This window comes from Schistocerca americana, chromosome 3, assembly GCF_021461395.2.
Source record: "Schistocerca americana isolate TAMUIC-IGC-003095 chromosome 3, iqSchAmer2.1, whole genome shotgun sequence".
NCBI classification, from domain to species: domain Eukaryota; kingdom Metazoa; phylum Arthropoda; class Insecta; order Orthoptera; family Acrididae; genus Schistocerca; species Schistocerca americana.
Window position 1 is genome coordinate 614,975,428 of NC_060121.1, and position 25,970 is coordinate 615,001,397.

General features: G+C 43.3%; 1 non-coding gene across 1 annotated transcript; it reads left to right on the forward strand.

Moving 5' to 3' along the window:
* Positions 1-22,987: 22,987 nt before the first annotated feature.
* On the forward strand, positions 22,988-23,059 carry Trnaa-cgc. The gene has a single exon. It is a non-coding gene; the product is annotated as a tRNA-Ala (tRNA).
* Positions 23,060-25,970: the final 2,911 nt, after the last annotated feature.

Consider the following 25,970-nt stretch of genomic DNA (forward strand, 5'->3'; position numbering starts at 1 on the left):
ACTTTTCTCATATAACCTCTCAGTGCATTTCTTCAAATTCATCGCAACTCATTCTCTTATAGGCTACCCCCTCTTAAGCTAACTTAAATCTACTGAGCTCAGATATATATATCAAGGGACAAGGCAATGCAGCAGCACATAACAAATTAACACAAACAGCAATGACAAAAAAATTCACATTGGCAAAGCAATTGCAATATTACAACTAATATAAGGAACTGTGCAGCAAACAAGAAAAATAAATCCGTAGTAAAACTTGCTTAACAGCGTAATACAAATTCAAATTCAGTAACATTATGCCTGGCAAACAGCAGCAGCAAATGCAATAACTTATATCTAAACATGACAAAGCTCAAGCAGAAAAAATATTACAGTAAAAATGGCCATGTTTAATACCTATGTCACATCTTAACACTAGAGTGATGTATCACTGTAACTTGCTCTAGCAGACAAGTTACCAAGTCACTGACAAAAATTATGTATACAATTCCTGTGAACTGGAAATGTCTTTTTGTGCTCCCTCATTTTTTTGGAGTACATCCATCATAAAGTTATTTTTACTGGATCTGTAGGCATAAAATATTTATATTAGTACATCTATAAAATTTTATTTTAACCAATGCTGCAGTACAGCTAGGAACTAGATATTAAACAAAATAGGCAAAGCAAGGCGTGAAACGTCATTCACTAGCCATATGGCATTTCATAATGCAGTAAACAATCTTTCAACTAGCAAGACAATAGACATGAAATGTTTCTCATCATTTCATTTCAGTAAATATCATAAATTAATAACTCTACAGTGTGATCACGTTTTCAAGTTTGAGGGTGTCGTATTTACGATGCTTTCTACAAAGGAATCTCAATAGCGAGGATAATGGCCTCTTTTTTTTTTTCTTCTCCACCTGTGCCTCTGAAAGGCACACACCAATGGCTTTTTTCCAGGCGTCTGTCACGCAGCTGGGTGCCCACGACGCATTACGTGAAGGTGTTCACTTAACTTTCTTACCGAAATATTTACGACAGCAGTTTCTGCTACAGTGACAGTCTCATATAAAAATATTTCACAGGTCAAGAATTTGCATTACAAATCTGTAGAAACAAAATCCTATTGATATAACAGTGTCCAAAAAATTTTCGTCAGCATTGTAATACATTCATGCATTTACATACATTTCATAACTCTTAAAGTACGATTCTTGGTTTCCAACAACCTTTTTTCACAAACCAGAGTCCCTAACCACTACTCATTATTCCTTAACTTATTCGTCGACACTTCTTCAATATTTCATCATAACAGATACATAGCATAATCAAATAACTCATATAGCATCCGCTTGTTGATCATAAACATACCGCAACAGCATAATACACATAGTCATCGTAATAATAATACCATAACACCTCAGTCAACTCTCAAAATCGTCGTAGCTTCCTCCAATAACTTCAAAACCGAAAAGAAAATCTCTGCTCATGTCAAATGTGTCATCTGCCTCGAACATACTTTAAAAATCGTGATCCCATGCCAAATATATCATTCAAAGCTCTTATAATATCACAATGGGCCCGAAAAAATATGAACAGTTCACAAAGTACAGACAAAATACAATTTTGTAAGTGTGAAGTTATCCAACGGTGTAATTACATAAACATCTGTCACTGCTGTAGTAAAAAAGTTTGTCTCTCTCACTTAAATGATCAGATAGCTGTGTAATTATGTGTTAGAGAAATATGGTACGGATGTGTAAAGTTGTGTAAGCAAATACCATATTAGCAAGGGCTCCTTGTGCTTGCCAAACACATGATACACAAAGTAACCGTGTACCCCCCTGAGGATTAATGTAATTATACCCTCAGGTGTTACAGATTACAGCAATGGAATGAAATGTATCACGGAAAACCTTTGTATCATTGTACTTCAAATATCTTTAAAAATAAATGTTTTAAGTACAAAATTAATCACTCAAATACGTGTACTGTAGTGCTAAACTGTGTGTCTTGTTGTAGGATAATCTCTGTGGAAGTGTCATAGTTATCGTCCTCCGAAAGCTAAGTTCTGCAAAAGTCAATGTACTTACCTCATGAAAAACAAAAATGAAATGCTTTGCGTATAGATATCTTAGTTGTTATGCTTATTGCCATGATGAAGAAAGTACTGTGCTGTAACGTATTGTTGTGCTGTGGAAAAGGCTGTCTCATTGTAGCTATACCACAAAAGTTAAAACTAAAACATGTTTTACTTTCCAGAATAATTCAGAAAAACTGTGCAGATATAAAACAGAAACACTGAAAAAGCAACATTGTAAATTGTCACTCATTAGTAGCGTCATGATAAAATCGTGTAGCTGTCACATAAACTAACCACTGTGTTGTCTGTTCACTATAACATTGCATTCACAATTACTTTCCTAAGTTACCTATGTTCTTGACTGGATAGTTAGTTAGCTTTAAAACATAGTTGCATGTTAACAGTTTGTAAGTGTGACAAAGAGTACTAGTAACGTGAAGTGAAAAATTTTATAGCAAAGACTAAATTAAAAAACAAATTATCTCTCAATAAACGGTTTTACAAGTGAAATGTGGTGCAATCCTTTACTCTTTCTAGTACGCAGAGTTTCAACTTCAAAGCAATTATCATGTTGTATACGTCGGTAAGGAATGCTAAAATTTGCTCGAGGTTAGCGTCTATGTTATTTTTCTCTGAGCCAGCTGGCGCACGTGGCTGCCTGCGGTGCGAGTCATTGTCTGTTTCTTTGTTGGCGCGCGTCGTTATTGGGATTTGGAGGTCTAACTTCAACAAATTCACCTTGCCGAGAGGGCCCAGCCCTGTTGAAATCCCGCCAGTTCTGATGAAATTCAGGTCTGTCGTTATGATTATATCCTCTGTCGTCATGTCGGTAGTTCCTGTAGTTTCTTTCTTGTCGGTTAAGTGGTGGAGAATTTCTCCCTGAATTATCACTGCACGGTGGACCGTTCCGTCTGAAGTTATTTTGTCTCCCGTGATAATAATAGTTCTGGTTGCCAAATTGTCTGTTTCTCTGATTTTCTCTGTCATATTCATTATTATGGAAATGCGATCTTTCTCTGTAATTATTACTACTCTGACAACAGTTGTCATACGGGTGGTGTCTGTTTTGGTCACGATTTGCGTTATAAGAATAGCCTTGTCGCGTCCAGTTATTATGTCTGTCATCACGGAATTGTGACGGATGTGACCTGTAATTGTTGGGTTCCCGTTTTCGCGTTCCGCGATTGTCAGCGTCAATTTCCAATTCTTGTAACAGTCCCTGAAAAGCTTCAATGTCGTCTTTGCAACGTCCTGCTAAAATAATATGTCGTAAATGTTCAGACAGTTTGATTAAGCAAATGCGGATGAGTTCTGGGGGGCTGTATGGGTTTGAAAGATACTGATTCTTATGCAACATGTCTTCAAAATATTTCATAAGACTGGAAAATTCAGATTGTTCGAAACGTTTCATCATTATGATGCTATGTTTTACTCGGTCTTGTGTAGCTTGAGACCAATATGCTGAGAGGAAGGCATGATAAAATTCTCCTTCACTGTGGCAATCGTGAATGACCGATCGCACTCTTACAGCTGGTTCATTCTCTAAATAGCCACACATAAATTCTAATCTGTGCTCTAATTACCTGTTGGGAGGAAAACAATGAGAGAATTGATGAAGCCATGCTTGTGGATGAATGTCGTTGTCAGAATTCTTAAATGTTTTGAATTTACGTGTAGTAATGAACAGCTTATAGTCAAAATCATCATGTCGGCGAGTCGCATATCGGTCATTGTTACTTCGTTTCGGCGGTCCCATCTCAAAATCCAATGCGCCTTGCCAATTTCTTTCATAATTTCTGAAGTGTCCTGTGTTATTATTTTGTGGTTGTTCCGTATTTCTATGTCCCTCTTCCCGTACTGGAGCGCGAGTGTCCTCTGAAATATGTAATTCTTTTATTACCTGCGTCAACTGATCTTGTTCTTCCCGGATTTCTCTTTTGTACTGTGTATTGATTTGATTTTGATTTTGTTTGAATTTTCTAATTTGTTCGTACTCTTCTGTGTCAGTGGAGGCTATGGGTCTTGTGTCATTCAGATCATCATCTACCTTTGTAGATAAGTTAGTGAACTGATCCGAAAGTTCGGCTACTTTCTCCGATAGTGAACACATTTCCTCAGTGTGTTTTTCTAAACCAAGTTTCAGAGTGTCCATTTGTGTTGAAATCGAATCTACTGTGTCCTTTAAGTTTTCCTGAGTTTTTGCAAGTTGTGTAACCGAATCGGTAGATGCAATTGAGTCAATTTTAGCTAACAAGGTCTCATGATTTTCATGGACAATGGTTTGCAGTTCTTTTATGGCTGCTTTGTGATTCTGTAATGCATTTTCATGCCGTGAAAAAATATGTTGAAAATGCTCACAAATTTGTGTTTTTACATTACAGACTTTTTGACATTTCGATTCAATGTTATGTAACTCAGTAGTTAAATCTTCACGTGCTTGTTCAAGTGTGGTGTCTAACTTCAGAAGATTTTGTTCCATTGAGTCTAACTTTTGAAGATTTTGTTCCATTGCGTCTAACTTTTGAAGCTTTTGCTGTGTTTGTCTCTGATTTTGTTCCGTTGTGTCTAACTTTTGAAGCTTTTGCTGTGTTTGTCTCTGATTTTGTTCCATTGTGTCTAACTTTTGAAGCTTTTGCTGTGTTTGTCTCTGATTTTGTTCGATTGTGTCTACCTTTTGAAGCTTTTGCTGTGTTTGTCTCTGATTTTGTTCCATTTGTTGCATTAATTGCAATAATAATGTATTAGTGTCTGGAATCTGTTTCTCTATGCTTTTTGGCAGTGCATTTTCACCAGCAACATTCACATTTTGACAAGCAGAAAATGTGTCTTGACTCATTTGAGAAAGCGGTCAGGACCCAAAACCGAAGTCTACAGTATTTGCAATATTGTGTTCTGTCATTTCGGATTCCTGAGGCGAGTTGTTGCCGACCGATCGATCGATAATGCTTCCCTGTTCACTACTTGTTTCACTGTCTACACCATTATTTGCCGCCCGCTTCATTTCCCTATGCACAATTACCAAATTACTACTTCGAATGTCTGTTAATTCACTACACAGTGGTGCTGATAAGTTACGCTCGTCATCACTATTATTTCTCAGTTTACTTTGGAGCCTAGTGTTACGTTTTTCACACGCCATTATTGTCACAATATTTCACACGATAACACAGAAAAGCACAATTTGAAGAGCAAAAATAAGAGAACACATTAACATAGCACTGAAAATAATATCTAGTTAATTGCAAGCGCAGCTGCGAAATATTTGCTGCAAATCTACATGCATGCCACAACTGTTTTACTGTAGAACAATGAAAGACTGCAACTACAAAGGAGATTCTCTCTACAATTACGCGCTAGCAATAAACAATAGCTACACTAATTACACAAACTACAAGAAAAAAATCAGAAGATTCCAGTGAGGTATCCTCGGCTAAGGGTCGACATATGAAACGTCCCCTTAGAACAATTTTAGAATTACTGTGCTGATAAACCTCTTACATTATTTGCTTTTCAAACAGCTGAGCAAAACTGAACGTACTCAAACATTCACAAAAGTGACACACAATATTTTTAGCGCAATACAATCTGACTTTCAAAAATCCCTACAAAAGAATGGCCCTGACTAACATTAACCTATACGTTTCACGAATCACTTACCTCATAAAAATCTTGGTTACTCGAACTACTGCAATACAGCGAGCGCCACTACTGCCAGCTAAATAAAAGATCCAAACTACGGAAGGCACTAACTACTGATAGGCATAGTTAGCAAATGAAAGATTTTAATAGAGAACAAACAATGTATTTACCTTAATAGTCATCAAAAGTCATAATATATATAGCAGTTCATGACATCCAGTCTTATAAATTTCAAAACTCCGCCATCTCTCCCCACATCCACCGCTGCTGGCGGCTCACCTCCAACTGCGCAATGCTACGCGCTGTTAACATCCAGCTGCCCAACACTACAATGGCGAGTATTACAACAATGCCAACCAGCCACTGACTGCACACAGCACAGCCAGTGATTTTCATCAGAGCGCTACGTGGCGTTACCAATATAAAAACATAAACAGCCTACTTACAAGCTGTGCATCATAGCGCCAGCCACGGTGGTTAGGTGACCATGTGCATGTCGAGAGCCATTGACATATGATGTCAGTGTAACACTCGAAGTATTCTAAATGTATATCCGAAAATAAACGCAACTTTCACTTGCTTGCTGTAGGCGGCAGCAGCGTGACAGCGATGGGTCGCGCTCTGGGGCTGTCTTGCGTCTGGCTGGCCCTGCAAAGCAACTAAGTGGTGTCGGTGCATGCGCACATTGGAACAGTTCGCTGATACATCGCAGTTGGTGATAGTTCGAAATCATTTTTTATGTGCAATGAGCGTTTGTGCAGTGCATTATTTTCGGCTGTTTCAGCATTGTGAACGTGTTTGCAGAGCCTTTTACATGCATTGTTTTTTGACAATTTACGAGTTGTTTGCGTGTCTGTACATCAATGTACTACATTATTTTGGTGATTTACGAGTTTTAGTTTGCATATCTGTAGGCTGTTCAGTGTCTTATTTCGACACTTTACAATTAGCAAGCGTGTTAGCAATGCATTATACATGCATTATTTGGATAATTTACGAGTGGTTTGCAGGTCTGTAGGCTGTGTATTGCGACCACAAGCATGTCAGAGCAAGTGTTTTGCATCAGTGTAATAAATGAACTACATGAAATCCGCCCCTAAGTAAATTGGTCCAAAATAAATAAAGTACACTCCTTCCTCTCTCCAGCAGCCCAGAACAGGCTGAATCCTTTTCCTGTCATTTAGCTCCCCAGACTGCCATGGGATGACAGTGCCCTCTGGTGGTAGTACTGTATACTAGGTCAGTAGGGCTCTGGACCTCATAGTGAACACACTGGATGGAGCGTCTGCCTCAAATTGTTTAGACTGCCTGCAAAATAATGACTTTCATCCATTCTATCCAGCAGCCCAGCACAGGTTGAGTCCTTTTCCCACCAATTCTAAGGACGAGGTGGCTGTTGGATGACTTAGGTTAGTGGAGGTTGCCCAAGTGACATACTTTCCCGCCGTTTTCGGAGGTTAGTGGAGGTAGCCCAAGTGACCTTTTTTCCATCAAAATTTGAACTTCCCGCCATTTCCTGGGGGGGTGGGAGGGGAGGGCGTAGGAGGAGGGTAGGGAAGCGGGTGAGGTTGGTGGAGGTAGTCCAATTGACCTATTTTCCCGCCAAAATTTTAACTTCCCACTCTAACGTCATTGCGACGTTGTCACTTTTATCGCTGCCATCTTGGAACTGAAATCTTGAACGAAATTGGTAACAATGCAACGTGGGGTGCTATGAGGTTTGTCAAAGATACAGAAACTGAGAATCATGCTGCTATGTCACTGGCCGACAGCATCACGAGATCGACACGGTGAGACTTTTGCTGATATGACAACTCGTTCAGAGTGGTGATTTGGACCTCAATTAAATGGGTAAAATGCGTTGAAATTGCGGAAAACCTGACAAAACTACGAAACTTGATGGAAAGTACGTAAAACTGATCAAATTACAACAAAAAATGTGAAAGGAAAAGGATACTTGCATGCTCAACTGGGTGTATGAAGATCGTTCCATTTCTCCATTGGTGGGATTGACAACTGATGGTGCACACTATCTGTGCTCTATCGGTTTAAGTCATGCAGAATTCTCCCTTGTTCCGCATTCAGTTATGCATTGTAAGACATAAAAATGCAAGACACCATGTCTAAAGATATGGAGGTCAGGATGACTACCACCCTGGAAACCAAAACAGCGATCACATTCCGGGGTGCATTATGCACCACCTATATGAGGAATCAATGCTCTAGGCCTCTTTGAAAACAGAACATTGCGACATCTGCTAACCAGTCACTGTGAAAGATGAGATTTTATATAGAGGTTGAGGTCAACATGCAGACGGTGTTTGCTTCCAATGTATGGAGGACTAGACAGCCTTCTAACTATGGAACAGTGTTGCCGGAACATGATGGGATTTCAAGAGAATTGGTAGGAATTTGTCATTTGGCTGGGGCTATCAGATCTTCCTGCTCTGGCAAACGCAAACTACCATGCAAGAATGTAAATTGGGATTTCAAGAGAATTGGTAGGAATTTGTCATTTGGCTGGGGCTATCAGATCTTCCTGCTCTGGCAAACGCAAACTACCATGCAAGAATGTAAATATCATAAATAAAAGATGTGAGGGCTTTGTAATTGTAATTACGCCCTTTATTCCTCAACAAATATGTTATACTAATGATGTGGTGGGAGAGAGTGTGCCGGACGCCTGGTAGACCACAAGAAACGACACCCAGCTGGTGTGAACGTGGACATACCATAATTTTTCGGACACTGCACACTTATAAAAGATAATCACGCTACGTTTCGGGAATGTTATGCTACTGGAACATGAAGTTACTGTGGTTAATGTTCCAACGTATTGCCAGGCGTGTGGGAAGTGATGAGACTACTATTCCTATAAAAAATTACGTATGTCTAGTCATAAGGGAAGGATCGATTCGACATAGGGGAATTGTGATTTCAACGCATTGACGAGTATATCCGATCATAATGGGTGACAAATTCACTTTGTAAACAGCTGCACAATGTAGCAATTCAAGGGGTCCAACTGGATGTGTTATAGCGTACCAATAGGGCAGGTAATAAAGCTGTAACCTCATGGATACACAGAATGCCCTCTCATCGGTTGCCCTGAGCAGATCTCACATGTTCTTTGTCGCATTGTCGACTGTGATGTTTATTACAGTACACCGACCCCATATCAGTGTTGTCTCCCCAATGCTTTCGCCCATGGGAGCACTGTTGATTATGGCATAATGCCGGACGCCTGTGCGTCACAAACTTGTTTGCGAGAAACTTGACAGGATGCAGCACTTTCCAGAAACTCTGCCTCGAAACTGACTGGCTGGAAGATTTAAATGTACATAATCTCACAGAGGTAAGAAGTATTGAGACCCTTAGTGGGAGTAAGTGTGGACAATGCGTAATTTTTTCTGGTGCTATACACAGATAAACAATAATTGGAATGCTTATCTGTAATGCGTATGTGTTGCAGTGTAAGGTTACTGCAGTCAGTGTTCCGACATGTGTAAAGAAAATGATGTAGGTGGGACTATGTCTGTTTATAACGGAGGTATACATTTGACATGGAGAATTGCAGTTTCGGTGCACTGATAGCAGTAAGTGGGAATTGAAGGATACGGGATCTGGATAAACTGACTAAACCAGAGCTTGTACAGAATTTCAGGGAGAGCGTAAGGGAACAAATGGCAGGAATGCGGGAAAGAAATACAGTAGAAAAAGAATGGGTAGCTTTGAGGGATGAAGTAGTGAAGGCAGCAGAGGATCAAGTAGGTAAAAAGACGAGGGCTAGTAGAAATCCTTGGGTGACAGAAGAAATATTGAATTTAATTGATGAAAGGAGAAAATATAAAAATGCAGTAAATGAAACAGGCAAAAAGGAATACAAACGTCTCAAAAATGAGATCGACAGGAAGTGCAAAATGGGTAAGCAGGCATGGCTAGAGGATAAATGTAAGGATGTAGAGGCTTATCTTACTAGGGGTAAGATAGATACTGCCTACAGGAAAATTAAAGAGACCTTTGCAGAAAAGAGGACCACTTGTATGAATATTAAGAGCACAGATGGAAACCCAGTTCTAAGCAAAGAAGGGAAAGTAGAAAGGTGGAAGGGGTATATAGAGGGTCCATACAAGGGCGACGTACTTGACGACACTATTATGGAAATGGAAGAGGATGTAGATGAAGATGAAATGGGAGATATGATACTGCGTGAAGAGTTTGACAGAGCACTGATAGACCTGAGTCGAAACAAGGCCTCGGGAGTAGACAACATTCCTTTAGAACTACTGACGGCCTTGGGAGAGCCAGTCCTGACAAAACTCTACCATCTGGTGAGCAAGATGTATGAGACAGGTGAAATATCCTCAGACTTCAAGAAGAATATAATAATTCCAATCCCAAAGAAAGCAGGTGTTGACAGATGTGAAAATTACCGAACTATCAGTTTAATAAGTCACAGCTGCTAAATACTAACACGAATTCTTTACAGACGAATGGAAAAACTAGTAGAAGCCAACCTCGGGGAAGATCAGTTAGGATTCCGTAGAAACACTGGAACACGTGAGGCAATACTGACCTTACGACTTATCTTAGAAAAAAGATTAAGGAAAGGCAAACCTATGTTTCTAGCATTTGTAGACTTAGAGAAAGCTTTTGACAATGTTGACTGGAATACTCTCTTTCAAATTCTGAAGGTAGCAGGGGTAAAACACTGGGAGCGAAAGGCTATTTACAATTTGTACAGAAACCAGATGACAGTTATAAGAGTCGAGGGACATGAATGGGAAGCAGTGGTTGGGAAGGGAGTAAGACAGGGTTGTAGCCTCTCCCCACTGTTAATCAATCTGTATATTGAGCAAGCAGTAAAGGAAACAAAAGAAAAATTAGGAGTAGGTATTAAAATCCATGGAGAAGAAATAAAAACTTTGAGGTTCGCCGATGAAATTGTAATTCTGTCAGAGACAGCAAAGGACTTCGAAGAGCAGTTGAACGGAATGGACAGTGTCTTGAAAGGAGGATTTAAGATGAACATCAACAAAAGCAAAACGAGGATAATGGAATGTAGTCGAATTAAGTCGGGTGATACTGAGGGTATTAGATTAGGAAATGAGACATTTATAGTAGTAAAGGAAATTTGGTATTTGGGGAGCAAAATAACTGATGATAGTCGAAGTAGGGAGGATATAAAATGTAGACTGGCAATGGGAAGGAAAGCGTTTCTGAAGAAGAGAAATTTGTTAACATCGAGTATAGATTTAAGTGTCAGGAAGTCGTTTCTGAAAGTATTTGTGTGGAGTGTAGCCATGTATGAAAGTGAAACATGGACGATAAATAGTTTAGACAAGAAGAGAATAGAAACTTTCGAAATGTGGTGCTACAGAAGAATGCTGAAGATTAGATGGGTAGATCACATAATTAATGAGGAGGTGTTGAAGAGGATTGGGGAGAAGAGAAGTTTGTTGCACAACTTGACTAGAAGAAGGGATCGGTTGGTAGGACATGTTCTGAGGCATCAGGGGATCACCAATTTAGTATTGGAGGGCAGCGTGGAGGGTAAAAATCGTAGAGGAAGACCAACAGATGAATATACCAAGCAGATTCAGAAGGATGTAGGCTGCAGTAGGTACTGATAGATGAAGAAGCTTGCACAGGATAGAGTAGCATGGAGAGCTGCATCAAACCAGTCTCAGGACTGAAGACCACAACAACAACAACAACAAGTGGTAGGAAATATTTTACATGAAAAAGTATGTCCAGTCAAAAGGAAGATATAAATTTACGTGGCAAACAGATATTTCCAGAGCCACAGTCATCAGGAGGAGGTATTTCCAATACTTAGTTCATTGCTGAATCACCAGACTGGTGCTGGGATCATAATATTTGATTGTAATTACAATGACAAATGTGTGGCTGGTTTCCTAGGACGACTCTGCTTGGCTGCCAGGTGTGCAGGCGACGTAATTGTGACGCCTCAGGGTGGGTGAATAGGGAACTAATACTCAATATGTTTGTGCAGCCTTCACAATTGTGTGTGTTGCTAGTATTCTCTGATGTTTATGTGAAAATGTGAGAAGATTTGCGCTGGATGATTATTCCCCCTGCCCCCCGACGCCCTCAAACTGACCCTATGACGGCTTGACGGTCATGGCGGCAGTCTCTCTGGCCTCTGATCACCTGGTACGGCCAGTTGTCGATGCCAGGAGATGTGTGTGCGAAGACGACTGGCGGCAGTGGCCTACAGAAGTTTCCGCAATCTCCAACACCATATCGTGGCAACTGTAAAATGGATTGTGGTTTAAGTGTATGTATTTACGACGTGCCCTGTCCATGTGCTGACGGCTGCTGTGTGTGGTGTTGAGTGCTTCTCAATACATTCCAGTGGACTCTGTCTTGCAACAGAAAGGAGGAGTGATGTTTGTCTCAATAAATGTGGAATTGTTATTGTTACTATCATATCATGCAGCATGTCCTTTCCCCTCCTTCTCCTTCCTGGTGTAACAGAGAGAACCAACTTCAGAATACTATAGTGCGTTAAAAAATACACTTAATAGGCCTAGGTGGTCGCGAATTACACAACCATAATGGCATAAATTCTCACCGAAATGTAAAATTACAACTGTAATGTTGTACAGGCCGCTTCCAGTTGTGAAGTCAAGTTCCTGACTGATCAATTTACTGTTTCCAGCAGTGGTATTGTGAGGATGCTCCAGTCAAACCCATGCCCTGTCTCCCAGAAATTTTTTAAGGACATAGCACAATTGAGCTAAAATTTGAAATTCTCACTACAATTTCCAGATACTTCCAACCTGCCAAACATCCCAACTATGCGAGTATCCACCAATAGAAGACAATGAAAATCCAGAAGAGGTAAGAATAACATTTGGAAATCAGGCAGTTGTAGGATCAAATCCCAGACAGCCCAGAACTTCCTGTCAAACATCTAGTATCCACCAAGAAGCAACAAAAATGTATTCAACAAAGAGAGTATCAATGTAATTAATTACTCAGTTCAACTGATTGAGTAGGGGTACCGCAAATGGACTGTTTCTAAGACACCCACACCTGGAGCTTATCAGGTATCTGCTATTTGTATTGTGTTGTACTGTATGGAACTAGGGACCTAGAAACGATGGAAAGGTTTCGTCCCTGCTGTGGCCTTCAGTGGTTCACAACCCCACAACAGGATATAGCAGTCCACCCATCCCACCGCCGCCCCACACTTAACCCATGGTTATTCTGTGGTTCAGCCCCCAGTGGACCCCCATGAGAACATCTCACACCAGATGAGTGTAACCCCATTGTTTGCATGGTAGAGTAATTATGGTGTACACGTACGTGGAGGTAGTGTTTGCACAGCAATCGCCGACATAGTGTAACTGAGGCAGAATAAGGGAACCAGCCCGCATTCACTGAGGCAGATGAAAAACCTCCTTAAAAAACATCCACAGACTGGTCAGCACACCGGACCTTGACATTAATCCACTGGGCAGATTCGTGCCAGGGACTGGCATGCCTTCCTGCCAGGAAAGCAGTGCATTACACTGCACAGCTAACTGGGTGGGCATATACTACTTTGTTCAGAACAAAAGAATGGTTAGTGTGGTTTTTCGTGGCATGCAACAGGTGCTAATTGGCAGAAAATAACCACTTGAGAGAGAGAGAGAGAGAGAGAGAGAGAGAGAGAGAGAGAGAGAGCATATGCTTTGACAAGGATTTCCCAAGTATCAATAGCAAAGACTTGCTGCCAGCTGATGCTTTGTAACCAGAGTAATCAGAGAGGCAAGAGGGGGGGGGGGAGGAAAGGCTTACTTCTCCCAGCGTCCTCTGCTGCTGGTATTGTGAACTAGCTCAGTCAGTATCTGCGTATCAGGGTGAGTAAATAGAGCAGCTGCTTCCACTCACCTGGCGTGGAAGGTGTGTGTTTGGGAACAAAACAGGAAGTTAGTCTGGTTTCAAATTTCAAAGGAAGCTGAAGCTTCCTCAGCAGGCTAGCAGCGCCTCCCAGTCCAACACTCGGTACTGAGAAGGTTACCAGCTGTCTGGTACATGTGTTGTGGTGCAGCTAACAGAAAGATGTTATCAGAAGGTTTTTTATGCTGTATAAGTCTTGTGATGGTGGAGGAGGGTGCCTTTGTAATCAAGCATCAGTGCATACAAAACCTCAGACATATGATGAGTGTTTTTCATGCAAATTGCAGTATTCCACATGGTCAGTCAATCTGATGACATGTTTCCCAGCAAATGTACAAGAGATCAGTCAAATGTGCCTCAATACTTCCAAGTAACCATTGGGTTGGGGGGTCAATGCACTAGGGATTTCAACACAACTTCACCAATATCCAACAATAGGGTGTCAGGTGATTTCATAGGAGTGTAGGTACCACAATTGAGTTATTTCCCACCAGGGAGGAGCCTTGTCTTCTGCAAACCTGATGAAATAATGAATATGCAACAATATATTATTGACACTGATATGAATTTCGTGTCATGAGATCCTCCAGCACGATCTGAGCCAGCTGGTGTGCCTGAGCAGTTCTATGTGCTTCAGTCTGGAGCCGTGCAACCGCTATGGTCGCAGGTTCGAGTCCTGCCTCAGGCATGGATGTGTGTGATGTCCTTAGGTTAGTTAAGTTTAAGTAGTTCTAAGTTCTAGGAGACTGATGACCTCAGATGTTAAGTCCCACAGTGCTCAGAGCCATTTGAGCCAGCACAATCTGAGTTTTTTCCCAACAATTTCCAGATAGGGATGGGGAGGGGGAAGGAGGGGAGGGGAGAGCTGAGAGATTTCCCAGGAGGGGAAAAAGTGGCTCAGAACTGAACAAGTGCATCTTTTCCCAGAGGGTGGGAGGAGGGGGTGGGGGAGGAGGTTTATCCATAGGAGTAATAAAACAACTCTGTTGGGGCATGAACCACTTGGCAGAACAATAGGTTAAGGTGAGGGGGAGAGGTGGTTAAATTGATCAATTTAATTAATCAGTATATCAATTTGAATTCAAAAGTACATCAGAACTCACTCTGCCTTACTACTAACCACTATTCTAAATGGATAAAATAATGTACTGGCAAGGTATGAGAGGTCTTGTATTTTGCCATATTGCATTGCTCACAACAGAACGTTTTTGGATGTTCATTATCCTGATGGAAAGTTGTTAAACTTCAGTGCTCCACTCAGTACCATCCTCAACACCCGCACAAAAATTTATAAGGAGTGCCATACTCAGCTCGTGGCACTCAAGGATGATCAGACCCCTTAGAGCCACCAAAGAGAGGGAAAGCTACGTTTGACCTGCCATTCCAAATCATCGCAGACATTTTTTGTGGGATTAAAGTTGGTATATTTAGTGAGTCATTCGAGTGCAATAGTTTTCCTGAAACCAGTAAGGTATGTGTACAGTCTTGTGAACACGGCGTTTGTCATCTTGGGAGTATCCACAGAAATTTCGTCGTGAATATACACTCCTGGAAATTGAAATAAGAACACCGTGAATTCATTGTCCCAGGAAGCGGAAACTTTATTGACACATTCCTGGGGTCAGATACATCACATGATCACACTGACAGAACCACAGGCACATAGACACAGGCAACAGAGCATGCACAATGTCGACACTAGTACAGTGTATATCCACCTTTCGCAGCAATGCAGGCTGCTATTCTCCCATGGAGACGATCGTAGAGATGCTGGATGTAGTCCTGTGGAACGGCTTGCCATGCCATTTCCACCTGGCGCCTCAGTTGGACCAGCGTTCGTGCTGGACGTGCAGACCGCGTGAGACGACGCTTCATCCAGTCCCAAACATGCTCAATGGGGGACAGATCCGGAGATCTTGCTGGCCAGGGTAGTTGACTTACACCTTCTAGAGCACGTTGGGTGGCACGGGATACATGCGGACGTGCATTGTCCTGTTGGAACAGCAAGTTCCCTTGCCGGTCTAGGAATGGTAGAACGATGGGTTCGATGACGGTTTGGATGTACCGTGCACTATTCAGTGTCCCCTCGACGATCACCAGCGGTGTACGGCCAGTGTAGGAGATCGTTCCCCACACCATGATGCCGGGTGTTGGCCCTGTGTGCCTCGGTCGTATGCAGTCCTGATTGTGGCGCTCACCTGCACTGCGCCAAACACGCATACGACCATCATTGGCACCAAGGCAGAAGCGACTCTCATCGCTGTAGACGACACGTCTCCATTCGTCCCTCCATTCACGCCTGTCGCGACACCACTGGAGGCGGGCTGCACGATGTTGGGGCGTGAGCGGAAGACGGCCTAATGGTGTGCGGGACCGTAGCCCAGCTTCATGGAGACGGTTGCGAATGGTCCTCGCCGATACCCCAGGAGCAACAGTGTCCCTAATTTGCTGGGAAGTGGCGGTGCGGTCCCCTACGGCACTGCGTAGGATCCTACGATCTTGGCGTGCATCCGTGCGTCGCTGCGGTCCAGTCCCAGGTCGACGGGCACGTGCACCTTCCGCCGACCACTGGCGACAACATCGATGTACTGTGGAGACCTCACGCCCCACGTGTTGAGCAATTCGGCGGTACGTCCACCCGGCCTCCCGCATGCCCACTATATGCCCTCGCTTAAAGTCCGTTAACTGCACATACGGTTCACGTCCACGCTGTCGCGGCATGCTACCAGTGTTAAAGACTGCGATGGAGCTCCGTATGCCACGGCAAACTGGCTGACACTGACGGCGGTTGTGCACAAATGCTGCGCAGCTAGCGCCATTCGACGGCCAACACCGCGGTTCCTGGTGTGTCCGCTGTGCCGTGCGTGTGATCATTGCTTGTACAGCCCTCTCGCAGTGTCCGGAGCAAGTATGGTGGGTCTGACACACCGGTGTCAATGTGTTCTTTTTTCCATTTCCAGGAGTGTAGAAGAAAGGAGCTGGTCACTGAGAATGCTGAAATAAAAACACTGACTCACGTCCAAATGTGTGGGCTCAGGTCTTGGTACATAAAATACGCCTAAACAACGCAGAATCACCTGTTTTCTGAACTGAACCTTCCATGCACAGTGGGTTAAGCGCCTCATTGGGCGATCTGTGCATTCAGTGCTTCACATAATCTGAAAAGAAGCAAAACAGCGACTCGTCGGACAACACTATAGGCCTACATCCAGCCACTGCCCAGTTTCTGCTTTTGGCTTTTTATGTGTCGCTGTGCGCAATGCCCATTTTTGGAATGCCTGAATACAAACTTCCATTGCATGCAGTCCCTTCACAATGTTCACTCGAAAACAGGTTGAGGTGGACCTGAATTGATTGGAAGCGGTATTTATGTCGGATGTGAAACTGATTGTCAACGACAACGTCCAGTCCTAGTCGCTTAGGACCTTTTCACGACCTCTGTTCTTACACCGTGTTGCATGCCAGCATGTGGTGCACCATTCCTTGTAGACACGTTTTTCTGATTCACCAACAAATCGAGCAGCTTCATCAGAGTATGATTATGACCAAACACGGCAGTTCCTTGCTGTTGTTCTTTCACATCTGCACGTCGACTTATCTTAATGCGCTGGTTCCGCACAGCCGACTGACACAGATACTTTCCTTAGCGATGTCAGCAGTGGAGCGTCGACGATCGCCTGACGACAATCCTACACCATCTGCAGCCCTGCAAAGCGACCTGTTTGCTCTTTTAAGAGGATTATTATTATCAATATATAAAGTGTATAGCCAACCGGTCGCATAATTTTAATGTACAAACGTTTCAATAGACTAAGGGTATCATTTTCAGAAGGAAGTCCAATTAAATCACGCTAAAATTATAGACATACACGATGAGCTAAGGAACTCAAGTCAAACAGCGGAAAATATGGAATCAGTTTCTCCATGGAAACAGTAAATCTTGTTACACAAGTACAGCTTGTTAAAAGACATTGGACTCCAACCAGCTGTACTTACGTAATTATTTGTACTGCTTCCATGGAGGACTTGATTCCATATTTTCTATTGTTTGACTTAAGCTTACAGTTTTAAAGTCATGTAATTTACGTGACTTCCTTCTGAGGAAGATACCTCTTGGGTATTGAAACATGGTCCAAGTTTTTACATTAAACTTATGCAACCGGTTGGCTGTATACTTTATATACTGAAAATTTATTTACGGTTGCTGCAGTCAGCTAAGTTTAAAATTGTGGGATTATTATTTTTTTCTGGTGAGCTTACTTCAAGATCTGTTACACATGTTTTAGTTAACACGAAATTCAGTCTTTCTGTGAGACATATAAGTGTTTCGAGAAGCCTACTCTAATAATAATAATTATTATTATTATTGTTATTATTAATAATATTATTGTTATTAATTAAAGCAGGTTTTTGGCAGATACTGGGAACCAAAGTCTTATCTAATGACACTGTACCACACATTGGTACGGTGAGTTATTGAAGAGTTAGAAGAAAGCGGAGTTCAAAACATGATAGCTTTCAGCAGACAGTTATAAATAACAAAAACATATAGTATATAAATAGAGGTTGTTGGATCATAGGAAAGATGGTACCCTCATCCGCCCGTCTAGCCTTCCATCCATGGATGATGGACGCTAAACACTTCAGAATCAACTGCTGCCAGACCTTCACCAGCAGGAAAAAGTCTTCTGCCCACATAAAAAGGTTACGTACATTCAGTACTCAGAGTAACGGAAGATTTCTGTCTCGCTCTTTCTCCGTCTCTCCTTCAGTCTCTCAGTTTCCCTCCCTCCTCCCCACGCTCGCTCGTTCCCTACCTCCCTCCCTCCCTCCTCCCCCCCACCTCTTTCTCTCTCTTTCACTCTCGTCGCTCCTTTTGTCTCTGCAGCCAATTAGCATGCTGAAATTTATCTGTATACATAATACACACTGGCGTGCAAAACGTAAGGACGGAAGTAAACATAAGTCGATGAAACACGGACCGTGCTTAGAAAGATCTGCTAATGCATAGTACAGAAGGTAACTGAAAGAAATACGCAACTAGACGAAATGAAATGGCACTTTTATTCAAAGGTATCAATTACACTGAAGTTGCCACGAATGGTGGTGGTCCGCTGGTCATTACAAAAGGCGGGGGACAGTTCTTAATAGGGTGTGTAATGACGACGGACGGCAGTGTACGCTCTCCATCGTGTTCCCAGACTGGCCATAAGGTTAGTAAGCAGCTCTTGTGGTGGAGCGTTCCATTCCCCCAACACTGCGATTGACAACAGGTGGATGATCATTGGTACACGGGATCGTGCTGCAATATGTCTCTCCCAGGTATCCCACACGTACTCGGTGGGATTTAAGTCAGAGGAACGACTAGGTCAATTCATGTGCGGAATGTCCTCTCGTTCCAAGAGGCCCTTCAACTGCGCTGTTCAGGGCTGAATGCACCTCTGAAAATACGCAAATGGGGAAGGACTACAGTGTCACCATAACGTAGAGTGTACCGTGTTCAAAAATCTGGGCGTCTATACGTTCATGCAACATTATGCCTACCCACGCCATAGCCGGCCGCTGTGGCCGAGCGGTTCTAGGCGCTTCAGTCCGGAACCGCGCTGCTGCTACGGTAGCAGGTTCGAATCCCGCCTCGGGCATGGATGTGTGTTATGTCCTTAAGTTAGTTAGGTTTAAATAATTCTAAGTTCTAGGGGACTGATGACCTCAGATGTTAAGTCCCATTGTGCTTAGAGCCATTTGAAGCCACACCGTAACTGGACCACCAAAATAATCACGTTCGACGACGCTGGACGTGCCCTGACACGGTGGGAAGTGGGGACGTGTAATACACCAGACGTAGGGTATGCTTAGCTACGGAGTTATGCGATAAGTATAGAGCGCGACAAGAATGACTGCTTAAGTACCTTTGGGCGTGCTATAGTTACTCTGATCTCGGTGTTCGCGACCATTACGGGAGCGATACGTAGGGGGTTGTACTACATTCCTCGATTCCTCACTGGTTGCTAAAAGTAAGAACGTAGGACAGTTAGAGTCTGTCATGAAGCATCTCCCACTTCAAGTTTTTCAGCACCTTCGTGACACTCTTCCATGGGTCAAACAAACCTGTGGCCCTTCTTTGTATACGCTCAATGCACCCTGTTGGTAATTTTTGGTACAGATCCTATATACTTCAGCAGTTTTCTGGAATAGGTCAGACGAGTGTGTTCGTAGCAGTCTTCTTTGTAGACGTTAGGTTTTGTCAGCACGCTACAAATTAACCAAAATGTACCATCTGCTTTTCCTACGATTGAGCCTATACGATCATTCCACGTCCCTGCAAAATGTTACATTCAGCTATTTGGATGGAACGACTGACTGCAGTTGTCACTCATTGATATTCTAGTCATAGGAAACTACGTCTCTCAAGATTGTGAACTGCACAATTTTAAATTTCTGAACATCTGAATGAAGTTGTCAATCTCAGCACCACTTCCAGATACGATGATGGAAAAAATCGCAATACGAAGAATAATTAATTTAAAGTAATAAACTTTCGGGAATACATTTGTCTATGTAACATATTTAAGTGATTAAGGTTGCAAGATCACAGGTTGATGTAAGTGCGAGATAAGCCATTGCAAATGTGAAATGCTGGTACATTAATAACCAGTGTAACCGCTATCATGTTGATTACAAGCGTGGAAACGTGCATGCATTGTGTTTTACAGGTGCCAGATGTCAGTTTGTGGAATGCAGCCCCATGCCTGTTGCACTTGCTCGGTCAATACAGGTGTGGTTGTTGTTAGTTGTGGATGATAGTAGAGTTGTCGGGAGACAAATATGATGATGGAGCAGACCATGTAGACACTTTGTAGAGCATGTTAGGTTCGGTTGCAACAGCGGTATGTGGGTGAGTGCTATACTTTTGGGAAGCACCTCCTGGAATGTTGTTCATGAATGGCAAGACAACAGGTCAAATCACCAGATGGAGGCACAAATTTTCAGAGAGTGTTGTCTAGGCTGTAACTCCCGGTGTAGGGAGTTATTGATGAACAAATCCAAAAACTAAACAAAATCAAACCAAAAGAAAAATAATCAATACTAAAATAATATCTAATTATATGCAATTAGGACGCAGACAGATTAATTGCAGGCCCTCGACTGGCCTCCTCTTAAGCAACACTCGACCATCACTGGCACCTAGGCGCAACCAGCTTTCATCAGAAAATACATCTCCGCTCTGACCTCCAATGAGGTCTCGCTTGGCACCACCGAAGTCGCAAATGGCCCTGGTTTGGGGTCAGTGGAAGGCACGCTACAGGGGGTCGAGCTCGTAGCTGTCCTCGAAGTAACCACTTTGTAACGGTCCGTTGTGTCACAACTGACTGTTGTTGCAGACGCAGTACGACGCGCCAGAGCCATACGCCTAACATGACGGTTTTCCCTCTCGATAGTGCCATGTGGTCGTCCGGAGCCTGGTCTTCTTGCGTCCGTACATTCCTGTGACCGCCGCTGCCAGCAACCATGTCCTACAGTGGCTACATTCCTGCCGAGTCTTCCTGCAACATCGCAGAAGGGACATCCAGCTTCTCGTAGCCTTACACCACCTTCTTCAAACTCGATAAGCTCTTGATAATGGCGTCTTTGTCGCATTAAAGACGTTCTTGACTAACGTCAACTCATCCTGCCAGTCTCAAAGGAACTAACGTTACGACCGTTAGAGCCTGTATTTAGAGGAAACCTGATTTGCATCCTCGTAGTGGCGCTACCAGCGCAACTCTTATGCGACTGGCGCGAAATCTGAATAGACATTATCTTTCAGATATACACTCCTGGAAATTGAAATAAGAACACCGTGAATTCATTGTCCCAGGAAGGGGAAACTTTATTGACACATTCCTGGGGTCAGATACATCACATGATCACACTGACAGAACCACAGGCACATAGACACAGGCAACAGAGCATGCACAATGTCGGCACTAGTACAGTGTATATCCACCTTTCGCAGCAATGCAGGCTGCTATTCTCCCATGGAGACGATCGTAGAGATGCTGGATGTAGTCCTGTGGAACGGCTTGCCATGCCATTTCCACCTGGCGCCTCAGTTGGACCAGCGTTCGTGCTGGACGTGCAGACCGCGTGAGACGACGCTTCATCCAGTCCCAAACATGCTCAATGGGGGACAGATCCGGAGATCTTGCTGGCCAGGGTAGTTGATTTACACCTTCTAGAGCACGTTGGGTGGCACGGGATACATGCGGACGTGCATTGTCCTGTTGGAACAGCAAGTTACCTTGCCGGTCTAGGAATGGTAGAACGATGGGTTCGATGACGGTTTGGATGTACCGTGCACTATTCAGTGTCCCCTCGACGATCACCAGTGATGTACGGCCAGTGTAGGAGATCGCTCCCCACACCATGATGCCGGGTGTTGGCCCTGTGTGCCTCGGTCGTATGCAGTCCTGATTGTGGCGCTCACCTGCACGGCGCCAAACACCCATACGACCATCATTGGCACCAAGGCAGAAGCGACTCTCATCGCTGAAGACGACACGTCTCCATTCGTCCCTCCATTCACGCCTGTCGCGACACCACTGGAGGCGGGCTGCACGATGTTGGGGCGTGAGCGGAAGACGGCCTAACGGTGTGCGGGACCGTAGCCCAGCTTCATGGAGACGGTTGCGAATGGTCCTCGCCGATACCCCAGGAGCAACAGTGTCCCTAATTTGCTGGGAAGTGGCGGTGCGGTCCCCTACGGCACTGCGTAGGATCCTACGGTCTTGGCGTGCATCCGTGCGTCGCCGCGGTCCGGTCCCAGGTCGACGGGCACGTGCACCTTCCGCCGACCACTGGCGACAACATCGATGTACTGTGGAGACCTCACGCTCCACGTGTTGAGCAATTCGGCGGTACGTCCACCCGGCCTCCCGCATGCCCACTATACGCCCTCGCTCAAAGTCCGTCAACTGCACATACGGTTCACGTCCACGCTGTCGCGGCATGCTACCAGTGTTAAAGACTGCGATGGAGCTCCGTATGCCACGGCAAACTGGCTGACACTGACGGCGGCGGTGCACAAATGCTGCGCAGCTAGCGCCATTCGACGGCCAACACCGCGGTTCCTGGTGTGTCCGCTGTGCCGTGCGTGTGATCATTGCTTGTACAGCCCTCTCGCAGTGTCCGGAGCAAGTATGGTGGGTCTTACACACCGGTGTCAATGTGTTCTTTTTTTCCATTTCCAGGAGTGTAGAAACACGCCTCCCAACTCTCGTTTATGTCGCACAACTCCTTCTTGGTGTTGTGATTCTTCTTCCCGTCGGTGTAGTATCAGAAATTGAAAGAACATTTGTACAGTGTTTTTCGGAGGCTTCGATGCTACCGAGCGAGGTGGCGCAGTGGTAGCACACTGGACTCGCATTCGGGAGGACGACGGTTCAATCCCGTCTCCTGCCATCCTGATTTAGGTTTTCCGTGATTTCCCTAAATCGTTTCAGGCAAATGCCGGGATGGTTCCTTTGAAGGGGCACGGCCGATTTCCTTCCCAATCCTTGCCTAACCCGAGCCTGCGCTCCGTCTCTAATGACCTCGTTGTCGACGGGACGTTAAACACTAACCACCACCACCACCAGGCTTCGATACTCTTATACTTGTTTTACGCCAAATTGGAAATAATCGTTTAATCTGAACTGAATACAATTTTGTGTGAGACTGGTACCAAATTTTCAGTACAAAGCGTCGTTTGTAAAAAAACCTTTACAGAAGCCAGTTCAAAAAAAAATATCTTGTCACCAGTTGGCAAACGATCTCTCGAGATCGGATGTGACGTTGTTTTGATGGTGGTACTGCCAGCCGGGAGTCAGAGACAACATGTGGACGCCATCGAAAATCTCCGTCACTGTAGAATGGTGTCAGAAGCTTCTTTGGACTGACGAGTCACGGTATATGATGTGGCAATTAGAGTGACGTGTGCGGACTAGGCGGGTGGCAGAAAAGCGGTGTTTCTCTGAGAATAATTTGACGGCGGTGAAATTCAGCGGAGGTTGTGCCAGTTGTGTAGTGCTAAATTTCTTGGTTTTGCCTCGGGCCATTACTCTTTGGTTCACACCAAATTGAGTGCAGGGGCAAACATTTTAATCGATAACACGCCTCTCAAACGGTGGTAACAGTTTGCAATATCTGTATCGGTATTATAACACTGCTGTCCACAAAGTAAAGAACAATGTACCGTGTATTCTAAAAAGATTCATCCAATATCTCATGTCTAAATACTCTACATGAATGAAGATAGAGATTTGGAATGAATTTCAATTTATGCATAGGAAAATGAAGTTTTAATTTTCAGAAGAATTTATCTTCTACGTGCATCCTGATATATTTTTTACTATTACATTTCGGAACGAGGATTTTTATTTACATTTCATAGTGTTCAATGTGCTCTCCATCGGACGCACGATAAACGTTCAGACAATGGTCAAAATCGTTCAACATTTTTGGGAGGATGACGGATAGGGTGATCAGTAATCTGCTACTTTTTGCTGATGACACTTTAGTACAGAGGAAAGTACCGTCGTCGTATGCCTGAAGCAGGATGCAGGATGACTCGAATAGAATTTCTTGAAAGGGTACAGTACCGCCCGACATTGAAAATAGGTACAACATACTTCATTATTTTTGTCAGAACAACACATTTTTTTTGCAAAATAACTCGATTTCAATTAATACAGCGAAGCCGGATACCAGTGTGGGAAAGAATGACAATTTACTTATTTAATTGATCACATGTGCACTCCCACAAAATAAATCCCTACATCCAGTTTGGTGAGATCTGTGAAATGAATGAATGTATGGTCGTCTGCTAAACGCAGATAGTGAGTGTGAATACATGATCATCTTTGAGACGATCCTTTGGCCACCTTTGGTGGGACCAAAGAGATGAAATTTACCTGAGCTTTGAGCGCCTGAAATGTGGCTGACCAATACGGTAGCATGGTCTTCCCCCACCTCGACAAAGGTGCGAGATGACCTAGAGAACGGCCATGTTTCAGCACTCTGCCGCTGGATCTTGTGCTGTTAAGACCTGTTTTAGTTGTGCTCCGTAATGACAAAAGAGTGGAGACATGGTATGCATGTGGAATATTTAAGAATTGTTTGAAATAATAATTTCTCTATTTCAGGAACTTTTGTGGGGAGAATTAAATGTCAGGCAGGTAATATTAATGAGATTGTAGTAATCTTCGGAAGTGACCAACGGTCACAATGAAACCACGTGTAGCAATAAGTTGAAATACTTCCGTGTGCTTAAGTTAAGCTGAATTACTAGCGTGTGTCCAATAAGTTGAAATATTTAAGAAATAGCATGTGTACCATAAGTTGAAATATTTAAGAAATGGCGCGTGCAGGACTTGAAATTAGAGATGAGCACTTCCACGTGGTGAGTACTGTGTGAGTCTCAATCTGTGTATGAGACAAAGGATAAAGAGAAGTACTCGTCCATGGTATCAGGTGAGGACTTGCGTGTGTGATGAATATGTTCTTAATGTTACTTTGCGTGATATGACTCGGTGTGACGCTAGATTCAAACTCTGAGAGAGAAGCAAGGTGAGTCGGCCGTCTATCCAGCAACGCCACTTGGCTTGCATTGCACAGGAAGACGTGCATATATCTCCAGAGTTCATTGTAGGAAAGTAGAATTACGAAGTGGGGCAGTGTCGTGTGAAACTGGGATAAATATTAATTGAAGTGGGAAAGCTGAAAGTGATAATGTTGTGACTATTCCCTGTGTAGCATTTCATGTTGTAGTGTAGTGTATGTCATGTAATTTGGGTATGTGTGGTTTGCATGGGTGAGTAGCAAGGTAGTTTCAAAAGATTAGTGGGTTATGCTTGTTCCTTCTGTACCGCTCGGTCTGGAAGAAAGTTTCGTGATGATGATTGTGAGAGTCGAAGTGTGAGAAATAATAAAAGATCCACCATCCTGTCCGGAAAGTGCACTGTAGTGTTAAATAATTACGAGACCATAATATAGAGATTCACCAATGTAAAGCCATGCCCACTGGGCGGAATTTCTCATGTGTTATTGTTGTAGGTTATAGAATTTGTGTGTTTAGGTTAGAGAATTTATCGGAATAAATAAGATAGTGAAAAGAAAAATTGGTGGACTTTTCCTTCGAATTGTATGTTGTCATAATGTCCTGAAGTTATAATGTGTGCGCCATTCATATTCAGTGCGGTGGCCACGTGTTGACAAAAGCCGTTAAATAAAAAAAAGAAAGAAAATGTGGTATTGCCAGTGCGTAGTGTACAGTCAGAGTTCTGTAAATTACTGATAGTCAGATGCGTGTTTCCGTTGCGTATTAATCATATAG